The sequence below is a fragment of the Ornithodoros turicata genome, chromosome 3 (genome assembly GCF_037126465.1).
Source record: "Ornithodoros turicata isolate Travis chromosome 3, ASM3712646v1, whole genome shotgun sequence".
Lineage (NCBI taxonomy): Eukaryota > Metazoa > Arthropoda > Arachnida > Ixodida > Argasidae > Ornithodoros > Ornithodoros turicata.
Genome location: NC_088203.1, coordinates 69,133,630 through 69,147,179, shown reverse-complemented (window position 1 = coordinate 69,147,179; position 13,550 = coordinate 69,133,630). Strand labels below are relative to the sequence as shown.

Here is a 13,550-nt window from a genome sequence, read left to right as displayed (position 1 = left end):
CCTGTGTCACAGTAAGCACTCGCTCCATCTGACTGACTTGCGCTGGCACTGTGTATTTCTGTAAGCCATTGTGGTGGAGTGAGTTGATGTCAGTGAAATGCATTAGTGCAATTTAAACCTACCACGTAGTGGTGTATGTGAGAGTTGACTGGGCCTGGCTGAGTGAAACTGGGCATGCTGGATAGGCTGACTCACTCGATGAGGCTGATTTTGGTCAGTGTCTCTTGTTTGGTGAACGGGAGCTCTCAGGCTGGCAGGGACCCCATATGAATCTGTAGGCTGTAGGCATCCTGTAATTTTTGTTGATGGGCTTGGTGATTTTTTTTCTCAGGACAGCAAAAAAAAAAAATTCATGAGAAAGTACTCATATGGTTCCTACGTACCACGGTGAAGAACTGAAAAGCCTGGGGACCCGGTCTGACTCATAGCAGAACGAGGAATGTTGGCTGAAATTTCAACAAACATAGATTGCCAAATATATCAGTGTTGAAGAAAAAAGACTGATCTCACAGAGTGTAGCTGCAGGTGACGGGGACGGCTGGAATGGTGCAAAATGTTCCATGTTCCTTTGTGGCACGCATGACACTGCGTAATGTGATTGCTTAGTGAAGAACACGCACCAGGGAGACCCCTCTGTACCTACCATTCTCTGTTTTTACCTCTACATTCTTTATCCCTCTCACTTTTTCTCCCTTTAATCATTTTGACATTTGAAGGGTACCGGAGTAGTCTAACTGACTTCAGTGTATTCATCAACTACACATTAATTTGACCCATCACATATTTACATACAAACAATGCAAACATCTAAGATCCTTAAGATCCTGAATAATCATAACAGCAGCGCGCTTGCTCTGTGTGATCCATTACGTGACAAATGAAAAATTTAAAAAAATCCATGGAAACAATACGAAGGTTGAGCAAGATACGGTTCTTGTTCCAATTTCAAAAATGATCTGTGAAAACATGACATCAAGGGGTAGCACAATTATCCCAAACACAAGTGTTCCACCGTTCCACACCAGAAGTGTTATACCTGGAACCGCAGAAGTGGTCCTGTCAGCACCAGAAACCAGGGACGGTGTAGATGGCATGGGCAAGTGGTCTTAAATATAGAATGTGAATGGCACGTTTTTAGCTGCTGCAGAAATATTTTAAACATTGCAGATCATGGTGCAGTTACCTCGAAAATCGATCAAAGTGGTGTATGAAGGAGGAGAGTCACTTTGAGGATGGTATTCCGACTGGAGCTCTGCGGACATACAAAGTGAAATTATTCAAAACCTCGAAAGATCAATAATTATCACTTATGTTACGTAGCAAACGATTTCAAATATCTGATATGAACTGGTGTGGCCATCTACCTCCTTCAAAACGCGGTGGCGTTGGTGGTCGTGGAATATCCCAAGAGTTATCGTGACTACTGCCCGGACTTAGTGCTCTTTCTTGTCGTTTTCTTTTTCCCTTTCCAAGTTCCGTATCGCTCTGGAGATCAGATGTCACTTCTGCCATTGGCAACTTTTTTCTCGCTTCGTCGTAGGATGCTACAACAGTTATTTGGTAAGACTAACAAATCACTGAAAAAAGAACTAAGCGGAGACTTACAGAACCACCCCATATCCACGTACTGCTCCTGTTTCCAGGTGCCTTCAGGTTCAACACCTTTCTTTATCATCATTGAGATCCTGCTTGGTGGTGTCTTGGTTGGCCACATGCAGCAACCATCTCTAATCCATTTTCTGTGGACAACGGCAACTGCGTTCCCTTCATTTGGGAATCTTACAATTGCGAAACTTTTACTGCCTAGAAGCAGGAAGCAATTATATAGCTAACTTGACATGAAATACCTAGATTACTAATCTGGTAAAGTGCGCACTTATTAAAACATACACTGAAAATGGCGATGTACGATAAACAAGAAATGCAGGCATCATTGTCATTCATAAAACAATTAAATCAGGGTCCATTGAAAAAAAAAAAGACAGGCTATAATTATAGCACACCTAAATCCTGATGCTAGAGTTCATTGTTTGATAACGTGTAGCCGCGCCATCGGAGCTATCATTCCGAGCACATTATTGTGGAAACTATCCAGGCTAACATATCAGAGCAGATGTAACTACTTATGCGTAACGTGGAGGAGTGGAAACACAACTGCCTTGTTTTCGAATGGCAGCTTTGCGCACTTGGACGCGATAGATTCGACAGGCCAACACTGCATCGTTGATAACCGTGACACTGAATGCACGCCCATCAACGACGATTTACACGGATACTCGTAGAAGTCGCAAACATTGAGAAACCTGCGTCCAATGATCTGAGGCTCCCCTGAAGTCTTCAAGTAAGCAAAGTTTTCAACGCACACTATGCTCCCATCCTTCAACATGCAACAGCTGTCACGCTTTCCCGTGCGGAGCATGAACTTGTCCGGGACTATGATTTTCTTGTACTGTGGTCCTTTGCACTCTGGAGGGAGCGGTCCTCTTCTGTGTTCCTGGAAAAACGTAAGGCTTCTACGGTTGATGACGGAAGAAGGGATATGCTTCTGTTCCTCAAGCCTGCAGCAAAGCTGTTCGAGTTGTTTGCAAGGCTTTCTGAGCTGCTTTTTGAGGATCTGCATATAATTTTCGAACACAAATGCACTCCAGAGGTCAAGTGCACCATGACGACGTACGTCATTAGTAAGATGAAGTAAGCCATGAATATTATGGGATACGCAGTCTTCGCCATAAAGCATGATGAACACCGTTACAAAGTGCTGCAATAACTTCTCAGCATAATCTGCAAATACTGAGTGGTAACTTGGACTTGCAAGGATACGTATTGCAACGTGAAGGACCAAGAAGTTTTTGTAGAATTCCTCAGGAATTTTCCCAGCAAGCACCAGAGGTCCCGTGTAAAGCAGGTGAAGTCTAAACTCGGTTGCTTTCCACCGGTCTAAATCGGAGAGAGTCCTTGGTTTTCGGCTGAAGTCAGATGGGACATACGGTTCCAGCTCAATATTACCAACAGATATTTCACTTTTTACTCGACTGCTCAGTCTGTAGGTTTTCTTTCCCTTAAACCAGAGCACCATCAATTTCCGTGTCACACCCAAGCAGACCATATGCATATAATCAAGTGGGACTTGCCTCACCAGGTCAATAGGCAACTGCTCAAGTACTGTGGCACCAGTGTGGTACTCGTCATCTGTTTTCCTCCGAAAGCTATCATCGGTTCTTTCTGTTCCTGTCCTACCCGGAAAACATATTCTACCATTTTTAAATTCACCCTCGACAGTACATTTGGTACAACTGTAGTATCCTGTGTGTCCTTTCACTGACAGGACATACGCTTTTGCAGGGGCATCACACACGATTGCGCCTAATTCAATACGTACAACTTTTCTGTCAATGCACAAGCCAGTCAACAACAAGGCATTAAATTCTGATACAAACGGTAGCAGGAACTCGTTCACGTCCGCAGGCTTACTCCTTCCATAATATACCCCCACAGGGAAAGGGGGCATGTCACTACAATTTGTAACTCTGCAGAGTATCGGCCAAAACTGGTCGCGAGTACTCTTTGTGAGTGGAAGTCCATCGATGTTCACATTCAAGGTGATGACATCCGGAAGACTGGCTTTGTCCTTTAGGCAGTGCCTCAACCCACTGGTTAAGCCGAAGTGACAATATTTTCCGGATCCCATTTCGGTAATTTTGGTCGCTCTTGGAGTTTGAAGTAAGGTCCTGGCACACGCCGGTAAGTCTTCCAAACCCTCCTGTGTGCGTAATATTTTCAGGAGAGACGTGATAGTGTTGTGTGCCACTGCAGACACCACGCTCCATTCTCGAAGTCGGTCTATGATTGGCGGGGTTTCCATCGGGTCATCCTCATGGTGATGAGTGTCACTTGAGTGGCCCTCGTCTAGATCGTTAACTCCGCTTTCGTAATATTGTTCACTGTCTCCACCATCTGGTACACCAAAAGAATCACGGATGTCATTTACATCGCGAGGAAGCGTTTCTTTCGTCGAAACCGCCAAAATGTGACCTTGGCTAGCGTCAGTGCTACAGAACCTGCCGCCTTCGAATGCGACCGAAGAATATGCGCCCACATTCGCTGTTACATTATTCACGACTTCTTCACTGCTTACACTTGCTATAGTCAGCAGGCTCTCACGGACGCGAACGTTGATGTTGCGTCGGAGCGTCCTCGCCGACTTCCACATATTCAGAACAGACTCTCCGCTAACGACTTCTGTTTTCTCTTTCCACCACCAGCTACGAAGACGATACAAAAGCAAAAATTATCAACACTTGCCGTTGCCTGACATGATGTTAGTCCAGTCACGATTTAAATCCAGCGGGCTACTCACTCTGGAACCTCACAACAGCAACACTCCTTTGTGCACACCACTGATCTCTATCTATAAAGGCTGGATGGCGCATGGGAGAGGGGCTCGTGGGGGAGAGGCGTGCATTCGGGCCGCCATGTTGGGAGGCCCTAAAGCGCAGTGTGCGCCCATAGAAAACAATGGTAGGCAACGGAGATTGTGAGTATTTATAGCGCTGCAGGCGTTGATCGTTGCTTGTCATCACACAATTTTGTAAGCTGCCAGTATACTGATGTATCCTAACAGTGTTTCACAGGTGTCCTGCCGTTCGATTCTTAATTACGTTATGTTTTGCATTCCGAAACTAGACCGTCACAGCAGTGCAGCGCTGGGGATTGTACTACAGTACGTTTCCCAGCCAATATTTCAACAAGAAACGATGTGAGGTTAACAACCACCATGTATGTAATATCCCGTGCTGCGTTCTGGACAAAAATTGTTCCATAAAGAACGGTCCGGGAAAGGATATACTCGCATGGCAGAAAGAGATCGTTCTGTAGAATCACAGCCGTTGTTTTATTAGGCCGTGTATCGGTTTCGTATGATTTATATCAAGCACCGCTGCAGAAAGTGTTTTTTTGTGAATGACTGCGGTCCTTTGCCTCGCAAATATGGACACACCGAAGCAGCCCAAATACGTTGTGAGCGTAATTTAATTGCTTCACGCAATTAGAACACGCTCGTTAGGACAGTTAATCAGGTAGTGATGTAAGCTTAATCAATTAAGTTACTTAAAAGTGGTAACACCTCCTTGAGACACAAGATTTACCTCTTTTTGAAGTACAGCCCTTCTATGTTTGTTTGTTTCTTCCTTCATTTGTTCTGATTATTTGCAGGCGCGGCTGTGCCAAACTGAATGTCCTTCTCGAGTACTCACATGCTTTTGCTGAATACAACTGCAGCGTGAGCAAAGCTGCTTAGGAACGGGGGTCTGCTATCCAGTGCTGACTTTGTCATGCTTGTTATGTGGAGCACGTTCAAAAAATGCAGCTGCACATCAAACTCCAATGAGTATCATCGTCATCTAAAAGAGGGCGTCGTATCACCGTTGTGAGACCAGACACGCTTTCTGAATATCTTCTATGGCACCTTCCGCAGTTTGCACAATTTTGTTCAGCATCGAAGTCTCTCATAGGAACCACTTTGCATTAACTGTGACTCCCATCTTACATTTTGATGTGCAAGGGCCTTCTTGCACTACACACGTATGGTCTGCAACAGGATAATTGAAGCAGGACGATTTGGAGCTTGAAACAGTTGTGATTTTGTCATTTTGGCCCTCGTGTACCCCGTCTGTGAAACGTAAACAAAAAAAATCTACAACAGAGAGAGGGCGCAGACAAGCTGGTTCGTGATGACAAGGATGCAACCCAAGGCAGGGAAATAAACAACAGACAACAATTTCCTCAGATGGAAAAACAATGGAAACAATTTCCTCTGAGGAAATTGTTGTCTGTTGTTTATTTCCCTGCCTCGGGTTGCATCCTTGTAAAAAAAAATCTAACACGATATGCTTTTGTAAAGAAGGTCACTGATGGTGAGTAAAGAGAATATACAAGTTCAAGTTTATTCAACATTTTATATCAAGTTTATACAACATCAAGTTTATTCAAGTTAATTCTTGCACTTATGCGTTTCAGGATACAATGAACATGCAGGGAGGTCACAAAAGACTACATTTATTGTTTTATGACCTTGCTACAATGACAATATATATTTTAGGAATGACAATGGACAGGTACTCTCTCTAAATTTGTAACACTCAATTTTAGGTTAGAATGAGCAATGAATAGCAACTTCCCTCCTGGTATTTTCTCATATATGATGAATTTTGAATTTAATGTGATCAAATATGTGTTAATATAATAATATATATAAGAATATAATATGTGATAAATGAATGTGATCAACAGTAGATGTAAACAACACCAGTAGCCAGAGAAGTGCATTCTCAAGAAATAATTTTCTTCTTATAGCATATATGTGCATGCCTATTAACTGAAACAATTATCACGGTTCTAATTTCTGAGAGTGTACTGTAGAGACGGCTTAGATCTACAACAGTTAATACAAGGTATTATATACTGTGAATACATTTAAAAATCCCATGTGACACATACTTTCTGGAGGTGCTATGGTAATCAAAGTTTGTGGGCATTACGCAGGTTCTGCACCCATTTCTTGAGTATGTCGAGGCAGCTGTGAAGTAACCTGCATTGATGATGATTATTCCAATTTTTATGGTGTATCGACAACAAAGGAAATCATACATCAGAACATTGGTTTGGGTGCAACCAGTTAAAAATGAATATGTTGTTTAATAAATGCATTGGACAAATGTTAAAACATCAGTTTAAAACATGGTTTACAATCCCTGTATCTTCTAAAAATTAAAAAGATTAAAAACTATTCTAAAAAGAATATGGGGAACTCTTCTAAAAAGAATTATACTCTCTAATTATTATATTGCTGGGTGAAGGAGCCTAAAGTGTATGGTGTGTTTCTGATGTGAACATGTAAGAAAATATGCAAAACTGAGAGAGGCTAACCACAGTGCGTGCACTGAGGTTGTTCCTTCCTGTAAAGTAGAAACCAGTGGATGAGGAACGTGATACTTACCTGCACACCCAGCCGTATCACACTGCACAGATTATTCACTGGGTAGCCCTCATGACGAAACCTGTATTGAGAGACCACTTTTGCCTTAAAAACTGCTACAAATAGCACGACACGCTACAGATTATTACTATCGTAACAAGCTGACGATACAGCTCAGACACAAAGGCGTTATTCAAGTCGCGCCACACCACCGTTACGTAGGATTCTTTGTCACAAATCAAACCAAGGCACAAAACAATACCAATGCATGAAAAAAGGTGACAATCGTGGTCTCGTTATGACGTAATACCGAACTTGTGCGTGAAGGTAATTCCAAGAAATGAATGTGGCACTTGCTTCCGCAGAGAACACCGTGTACCATGCTAGCAATGCATGCAAAAAAGCGCTCGAGTGCTCGCACATATATTGATGACAACACTACCTGTGTAGTGTAACGTGTTCTTTCAAGCATATTATGCACTCAAACTGTATTTGCCGCCGGGTAAAATGCAAGTGTGCTCGATTGAACGTCGGAAGAGCGATCAAGCAACCTGCATCCAGTGCTCGTTTTGGGCAAAAAAACACTTCATAATGGTCAACTAAATATACAGAATGAACGCCTGTTTATTCCTCGATAAAGAGTGACTCACCTGTATAAATTTAGGCCCTGTAACCTTGCCAGTACGGTTGGTACGACCGTAATTGCAAGAAGTTGCCATGATCGCTGCGGCGACTGTCGTGGGCACCGTAAGATGGCGGCCGGTTTCTTCACGCTCGCGCTCCCTATCCGCGATCCAGCCTTTTACCATCGAGATCAGTGGTGCACACACGCGAAATGAAACACAACTGGCCACTGTAAAAGAGCACCAGTTGCGTACACGTATTATTATATTCCCAAGTGTTTCGAAAATGCTAGGATAAGAATAATAACGCAATCTAGTTTTAGAGTTTGCTTGATACTTACCAGTCTCTGCATTGATGATAAACATTTTAGTAAACTTCTATGATTCCGTATTTGGCGTCGGTCATTTGCATGAAAGTTTCGGTTTCATGCGTACCTGTGATGCCTCTTGTTGGCGCTCAGTTTTTGTGAAATACTGAAACCCTCAACTCTAATCCACATCTATTTCCAGGTGCCATGAGAATAACATAATCACTGATCAAGAACGATAACGTGACGCATCGTCATTTGCATGAATAAGTGGGTGGGTAACGTACGGCAACTATGGAACGCGGGATGCATAGCGTGCTTTTGCAAAGCCGTTGGGGGAGAGTGAAAATAGATTTCCTCCTTTGCTCTCGCGTCGGCATATTTTTTGTTGGTATGCTCGCAGGGCGTTCTCAAACGGACGACTATATGGCGACAATGTGATCGTCGTTGGCGACGTTCTCAGGAACGGTCCGCGGATGTACTCGCCCGTGTGAGAGCGTGAGACTAAGAGGGGATGATCTGGGTACGATGTGTGTTTGCTGGGAAGTCCCCTGGTTGGTTGGTCACGGCTCCACCCCTTCACGCTGATTGACCGATCCAGGCTCCATCCCTTCATGGTAATCCATCTAATTTCCATGTGATTGGCTACCCTTCATTGCCACAACATCTGCTCACTCGCTCGTAGACACCAAAATGATCTATTCTATTCAATTCTAAGCCGGCTCATAGGCTTTCAAATCGCTCACCTGTCTATTGGTCCGGGGGTGGTCACTTCCATTCATTCCTAAGACCTAGTGATTGGTCTATTGGCTGCCTCTCATACATGCTCGATAGACTCATTTGTCATTTCCACTCTCTAGTTACTCGGTCACATGCTTTCAACTGCATATTGCTTCATTCCAGCTGCATCATAGACAACCACTCATTGATCAATCCCATTCGTTTCTAGGCCAGCTCACAGTTCCCCCAAATTGCTTATTGGTCCGGGAGGCCTTTTTTTTAGGCTGGACGACTCTCGACAATGGTTGGGACACAAAAACATGGTAAATAGTTTTCAACATTTATTGAGTACATCATGGCAGTCTCTGAGATATTGTAGTTCTCCCTGGGGCACCTCCATGCACGCCATACATCTCCGCTAACATTCATAGTGTTCTTCACATACGTACTGTGTGGATCACCCAGGCATTCGTCATTTTCTGTTCATGGCCCAGAGGCAAACCGCAGGAGAGAACAGTATGTGACAAAGGCATTAATATTCTTCCTGCACATCTTCTGAAGCAAAAAAGAACATTATGAGCTTCACTATTTATATCACCCACTGAAACTTACCATATTCATAGCTTGCATAAGGATAGGAGTCGATGTCATTGCAGAGGTATCTCTTGTCATTGTATGCCATCAGACTTCTTTTGACATTTCTGATGGTGTACATACACTGATTTTTTCCAACGATTGATATTTGTTCATTCGATACACTCGTGTGATTGAACAAGGTATCGTAGTATGTCCCATGGAGGAGGTGCTTGCGTACAATATTCTTTTTGACCCCTTTAGCTCTTGCAATTTGATTTCCTCCAGCTAATTTGATGGAATACATTTTAGCTTTCAAACATACTACTTCCTCAATAGGTACACTACCAGTTTCGCTTTTGAATGCCCCAAGTCTTCCACAATTCTTTTCACTGTACAGTGGATGATCCCGATGGAAGGAAGACAAATCTAAGTGGTTGTCGGCGATCGCTCATAACTCATCTTCGTAGTCCTTGCAGAACAGGCCGAGGATCAGAGAATCCGTCTCAAAGTAACAGGTAATCACTGGACAAGTGAGCTTACTCAGCAGGGTGTCATAGTAGAATGAGTACATGGTTAATTTACTGAGTTCTAAAATCGTAAACCCAATCTGGAGCGGGAAATCGCATAGCACTTTTCTTTTCCGCATTTCGTACATGACACAATCCGGGGACAAAATTTCCATCCTCACACATTCTGCCCGACTCCCGAGGTGACTCGCCGTCTCCTCATCGAAGGCTACTCGAATATCACTCATGTTAAATTTATTTAAAAGTGTTCTCCCAAAGACTGCATTATTTGAGAGTTTGTAGAAGTTTTTTTCGAAAGTCGTGCCCGAGGCAACGCGTCTGGCAACATTGTCCTCGATGTAGGGATGCAGGAATGGTACCTGTTGGAATTTTAGAATTCGGTGAATTCTTGTCATCCTTATGCCCAATCTACAATAGAGTGCGAGCAACGCGTAATGAACGACGTACTCGACCTTGTCCTTGCACGTGAGCAACAGCTTTTTGCTGTTAGCTGGCTGATACATTAATTCATGAGAAGAGAGCCATTTTTCTGGGACTACTGCCTTCTCGGGAGCCAGGGGGAAGTACCTCGTTAGAGCGTGAATAGATTTTGGATACTCCAAGTCACATATGTACACATACCCCACATCCCAATCTAAGGGGCGACGCATAAAATCCACGGAGCTAAAATCCTCGACCCATTCGAAATCAACAATGGGGAGGTGCTTTATCATACTGAATCCGTAAAGATTGTTGCAATCTATGTATGATATGTACACCTCCTCTTTATCGGGATCATAGCCACTACACAGAGGGTTGTTAGCCCGCAAATGACGCCTGCTCGCCTGACAGAGCCCGCCTCTAACGCCCGATTCGACGGTTCTGTACATGTCCTCGTCGATGATTCACTCCAATTTTGCCTGCGTGTAATTTAGAGCGCATTGCCACGAATAGGATGCCAGAGAAACACAATGAAGCAATTCCAATCCGCGTGCGCTGTCGCACAGACTTCTAAAGTGCTGCATCTCGTCCGCATGTAATAGGGCATCCGTTTTCAAGTACAGTGCATTATAATCCCTCAAATTTGAGAATCCAAAATGTTCAAATACGAGCAACACATACTGGTAGTCGTCTTCACTTATATCCTCCCCCGTGAGATCGTTTCGAAAGGAGGATTTTTCTGGCAAGGCCAATTCATCGTACACCGCGAAAGAACTGACATGGCTGTACGGGAATACACCTTTACGAAGTAAAATTTTGTACTCGTTTCCAAATGCATGCTTCAAGCATTGGAATGCCTCTGCACCCCCCCATGGATTTGACGGTTTCCACGAGCTCCCCCAGCGACGAATTTAGATATAGCATGGTATCTCTAAACAGGAAGGTGCCAATTTCGAATGAACGAATTTTTTCCATGGAGCTGGCCACAATGAAGGGAGGTGGCTTCCACCCAAGAATGTGAAATTCCCGCAGCAGCCCATCCAAATCGTAGGAGAAATTGTGTACCATGATCGGCAATTTTTCTCTCGTCGTGCACGCAACGTTACAGGGGTTACACAATGTCGCCATATAATTTGTCTCGCCTGCACTAGAATGCTTTGAATGGTCGTGATGCCGGACATGGGGTAGATCTTTGGTAAACTCCTGTTTACAGTACGCACAGTGGGTAGCAGCTCTGTGCTCAGCGCATTGCTCATCATTCAGCACCATTGCAGCGGGGCAAGCGTTCAGGGCGATCATCTCATCACACATTTCCATGTGGGATGAGATGAGGAATCCCAAGTAGCACATCCTATCGGGCCAGTCGCGGGAGCGATCGGCGCTCCAGCGGAGGAAATCGGCCGATCCTCCCCGTCAGAAGCCGATGTCATGCCGAGCGGGCCGAGCGGCGAGTGGTGTGCGAAGAGAACCGGGAGAGAGAACGACAAGGAGGAGAGACTGCGCGGTGGCGGTGAGCGGTGACGTCCCCGCACTTAGTTTTTCTTTTTGTATTGGCTGCGTTGCGCATGCGCAGCGGTTACTTCGAGCACGCTTCTCCCAACGAAGTTTCTCGTTTCCCGGCTGCTGGTACGAACTTCGTTGTTTGCCAAGTTACGACTTCGTCGTGTTCACAGGTAAGAAGCCGCTAAAGTGTGCTTCTGTGGTTAACTGTAACGTGTTGTGTTAGTAGAAGACTTCTTGCGGCGTTTGACAGAGCACATGCAGCGCCGTACATTCAAATTGTCATGCCCTCGCTATCGTGCAACCGTCGCCAATTTCCGAAGACAAAGTAAACGCAAAACGCTTATCTGCAGAAGTGTGCATAGTTGCAAGTGGTGCAAGCGTGTTTGGTTGGTTTGCTCCGCTGTCACGGTTGTGTAAGCGTTCGGGGATTAGAATCGGTCTCTTCAGTTAGATTGCTGTCTGTCTGATGTATCAGTGCGTCCGGTCTTGTGGGAAGGCACTTTGCTGTCGGCCCGCGCGGCGCGTGTTCCTATGCGACGCCAGTTGTGCTTTTATTTTCCAATTCGCAGGTGCACCGGTGATTGGTCCGAATTACGCAACGTCGCGCTGCAAGAGGTACAGGAACGTACCAAAGGAGGTCATGGAGTTGTTGCAACAAATTGAAGATGGCCAGGGCATTTTTTTTAAATATCATCTCCAGCATTCGTGAAGAAAGTGGTGTATGCTATACATTATATATATTATATATGGTATATACTATAAACACTCATATATCTAAGTATATAAATAAGGTCTCTTAGACCGGTCCTCTTTAATTTTACAGTGTAATAAATGTGTTGCCAAGGGCAAAACGACACTCGTTGAACACCCAGTATGTGGTCTCCTTCTTCTCCCGCAGGTTGACTTTCTGGCATGCATTGGACGAGCACCACTACCTTCTTCAGTTAACCTCATCATGAAATGCTTGTTGACCAATGACCTTGCCTTAAAATACAGCCTCAGGGGTCTGCAGAAGAAAAAGGCTTTCCAAGAACTCGCCCTACATGGATGTGTCGTTGTGGGTATGTGCAACTAGTACGGTTTAGATTCGGATGTAGATTGACAACTCTACAAACTTCTTTTCAGAGGCAGTGAAACGGTGGTACAGCTCTGCTACCGAAGGCGAAATTGGACGACGCATAGGAAAGTCAGCTGACCGGAATGGTGGAAGGGAGGAGAGAACAAAGAGGGTGGCGCAAGGGGACGGACGACTGATAGTCAGATAACAAGTACACACATCTTGGAGGAGCCTCTGTCAGGCATGCGTGCTGTTTTGTAATATTTTGTACCTGCAATACATTGACCTTTATGTCTGTGATGCTTTAAAACAGTATTAAACAGTTATACAGATACATGTGCATCTGACTTTTTAATACAGACATACAATGAGTATTACTAAAAGGAAGAGCACAGAGAATACGTTAGGGATCAGAATGAGGAGAAAAGACGTGACAACAATATTCGGCTGAGAGACCGGACAGATGTCGGGGGCTGATACCAGCACAATATTGGGATGATATCGGCAGAGGACAACGGCCCGACATCTATGGCCGATATCTCTACGATATCGCCAAATGTTGCAAAAAGTTACTAGGGCGACATCGGGGCGGTTATGTGCCCGATATCTTTGGCCGGTTGCTCCCAGTATTGGCCCGATACCTCCCCGATCGATTGTGCTACCTGGGACGCTTTCACGCACTGCCTCGCAGCATCTTCCCCATGGCGCATCCTGATGAGGAACACCATTGAGTCGTCGGTACGCACGAGCAGAGCACAAAAGCTAGAGGTGACGCTGCATGCCATCACCACTAGGCGCGAGTACGCTCTCCGTGTCCAGCGCGACAACGTAGTTGTACTGTTG

The 13,550-nt window shown here is 44.6% G+C and overlaps 1 long non-coding RNA gene across 1 annotated transcript; it reads right to left on the bottom strand.

The window, feature by feature from the left end:
• Nucleotides 1–6,517: 6,517 nt before the first annotated feature.
• Nucleotides 6,518–7,796, bottom strand: LOC135387258 (uncharacterized). Its single transcript, XR_010420989.1, has 3 exons — nt 7,624–7,796; nt 6,995–7,055; nt 6,518–6,586 (listed from the first exon to the last, which is right to left on the bottom strand). It is a non-coding gene; the product is annotated as an uncharacterized LOC135387258 (long non-coding RNA).
• Nucleotides 7,797–13,550: the final 5,754 nt, after the last annotated feature.